We start from the raw sequence: 3,292 nt of genomic DNA on the forward strand, positions 1-3,292 counted from the left end.
TTTATAGTTTTATAAGTATCTTCTGTAATGTAGATATATTACTTTACCATACATTTGTCTATATTTTGGGATACTGTGCATTAAAACCATGAAATCTGATTTTTCATAGAGTTGTGTACAATTCAAATATTACTGGAAAGATAAGTGCTTTATTCATGCTCTCTGAAATTTTAATAGATTTAAGTAAAATTTAATAGATAGAATTTCATGTAAAAACTAACTTTACAGATTTTCATCATTTTTATTCAATATATTCATGTTTTTAACAATTTATTTTACTACTATTTTCTGTATGTACAGAAAATCTATAGTAACACATACAACAATAGATAATATGTATTGTTGTTGTTAGGTGCTGTTGAGTTGTAGCAACCTTATAAATAGCAGAATGAAACACTGCCCTGTCTTGCACCATCATACTAATTGTTGTTAGGTTTCAACTCATTGTTGCTGTAAATCATCTTGTTATAGGTCTTCCTTTTTCTTTGTTGCCTCTCCACTTTTCCAAGGGCTTAATAATATGATAAAGTTTTACATGCTTCAAATTGAAACAAAAGGCCAAAATCAAGATGAATTTTTTCCAGATGCCATAAAAACAACTCAAACAGAATGGTGAGTGGACCGAACAGTAAAAGAGTTCTGTGGATTTATTTACATAGCAAAACATTCTACTGGAAATTTACCATTTCCAGGGTGTAAGTACTAAATAGTTTAGGAGATTAGGTACTTGATTTGTTCATTTAAAATACCTTTTTTTAAAGCAACATAAAAGATGTCTATATACATGAATCTCACCAGAGACAACACATAAATCAAACTGACTACATCTGTGGAAAGAGGTGGTGGAAAAATTGCATGTCATAAGCCAAAACAAGACCAGGGGCAGACTGTTGAATAGACCATCAATTGCCCATATGCAAATTAGACTGAAGTTGAAGAAAATGAAAACAAGGCCGCAATCACCAACACATGACCTTGAATATATTCCACCTGAATTTAGAGATCATTTGAAGAACACATTTAATGCACTAGACACTAAAGACCAAAGACCAGAAGAGTTGTGGGATGACATCAAGAACATTATACAGGAAGAAAGCAAATGGTAATTAAGAAGAGAAGAAAGAAGGAAAAGATTAAAACGGTTTTTGGAAAAGGCTCTGAAACTTGCTCTCTAGCATAGAAATACTTAAGTAAATGGAAGAAATGAAAAAAGTATAAGAGCTAATCAGAAAATTCCAAGGTCAGTTCGAGAAGACAAAGTAAACTATTATAACAAAATGTGAAATGACCTGGAGTTGAAAAACCAAAAGGGAAGAACACAATCAGCATTTCTTAATCTTGGGAAACAACATTCAAGCCTCAACATTCGTTATAGAAGGATTCTCATTGCAAATTATTGAACAAAGCAGAAAGTATCAAAAGAGTGTGGAAGGAATACACAGAATCACTGTACCAAAAGGAAATTGTCAATGCTCAACCAATTCAAGAGGTTGCATATAATCAAGAGCCAAAGACCCTGAAGGAAGAAGTCCAATGTGCCTTGAAGATATCAGCAAAGAATAAGGTACTGGGTATTGATGGAATTCATATTGCATCTTTCTACAAAGTGAGGTGGCACTGTAGGCACTCACTCATATATGCCAAAAAATTTGGAAGATAACTACCTGGCCGACTGATTGGAAGAGATCTGTATTTGTGCCCACAGACAAGTGACCCAATGGAATGCAGAAATTATTGGGCAATATTGGTATCCCATGTGTGTAAAGTTTTACTAAAGGTAATACAGAAAATGATGCAATTCTTGAAATTCCAGAAGTTCAAGATGGATCAGAAGAGTACATGAAATGAGGACTATCATTGCTGACATTAGACGGATCTTGGTTGAAAGCAGAGAATACCAGAAAGCTGTTTGCCATGATTTGTTGACTATGCAAAGGCTTTCAATTGTGTGGATTATGGCAAGCTGTGAACAACACTGTGAAGTATGAGTATTCCGGAACACTTGATTTTGCTCATGAGGAACCTCTACACAGACCAAGAGACAGTTGTTAGAACAGAACAAGGGAACACCAAATGATTTCAAATTAGGAAAGGTGTGCATCAGGATTGTATTCTTTCATCATACTTATTCAGTCTGTATGCTGAACAAATAATTCAAGAATCTGGGTTATATAAAGAACAATGTGGCATCAGAATTGGAAGAAGGTTCATTAACAATCTGTAATAAGCAAATGATACAAACTTGCTTGGTGAAAGCCAAGAGGACTTATATTACTTATTGATAAAGATCAAAGACCACAAACTTTGGTATGGGTTGCACCTCAATGTAAAGAAAACAAAAATCCTCAACACTGGACCAATAAATAACATCCATGTAAGTGGAGAGAAGATTGAAGTTGTCAAAGACTTCATTTTGCTTGGATTAACCATCAACACTCATGGAAGCAGCAATCACAAAATCAAACAACGTATTTCATAGGGCAAATCTGCTGCACAAACCTCTTTAAAGTGTTTAAGGTCAAAGTCACTTTGAGTACTAAGTGTGCCTGACTCATGATATTTTCAGTAGTCTCATATGTGTGCAAACGTTGGGCAGTGAATAAGGAAGACCTTGGAAGAATCGATGCATCTGAGTTATGTTGTTGGAGGAGAATATTGAAAGTACCATGGACTTCCAAAGACAAATACAGCCAGAGTGCTCCGTGGAAGCCAGGATGACCAGACTTTGTCTTTTACTCTTTGGACACAATGTCTGGAAAGACAGTCACTGGAGAAGGATATCATGTTAGGTAAAGTGGAGGGTGAGAGAAAAACAGAAAGTCCTCCAAAGAGATGGATTGGCACAGGGGCAACTTTAATGGGCTAAAACATATAAATTATTGTGAGTTTGACCCAGGATCAGGCAGTTTTTCATTCTGCTGTGCATAGGGTTGTTAGGAGTTGGTATTGACTCCATAGCACCTAACAACAATAACAAAAAGGAACTTTTCAACAATTTCTATATGTATATTTAGTTGTTAAATGCCACCAAGTTGGTTCCAACCCATAGCTACGATGTATAGGGTTTCCTAGGAGTGGCTGGTGAATTTGAACTGACACCACTGTACTTCAAACAAATCTTACAGTCCAGTGCATAATCATGAAGCTACACATCAGAACTCATTAGTAGTTGCTATCCATAAGTTCAGCAACTCAAATCTATCAGCCTTTCCTAGGGAGAAAGAAGAGGCTTTCTGCTTGTGTAAAGATTTACAGTCTCAGAAACCCTATACAGGGTTGCTATGAGTGGGAA

Source organism: Chrysochloris asiatica, unplaced genomic scaffold (genome assembly GCF_000296735.1).
Source record: "Chrysochloris asiatica unplaced genomic scaffold, ChrAsi1.0 scaffold00502, whole genome shotgun sequence".
Taxonomy (NCBI): domain Eukaryota; kingdom Metazoa; phylum Chordata; class Mammalia; order Afrosoricida; family Chrysochloridae; genus Chrysochloris; species Chrysochloris asiatica.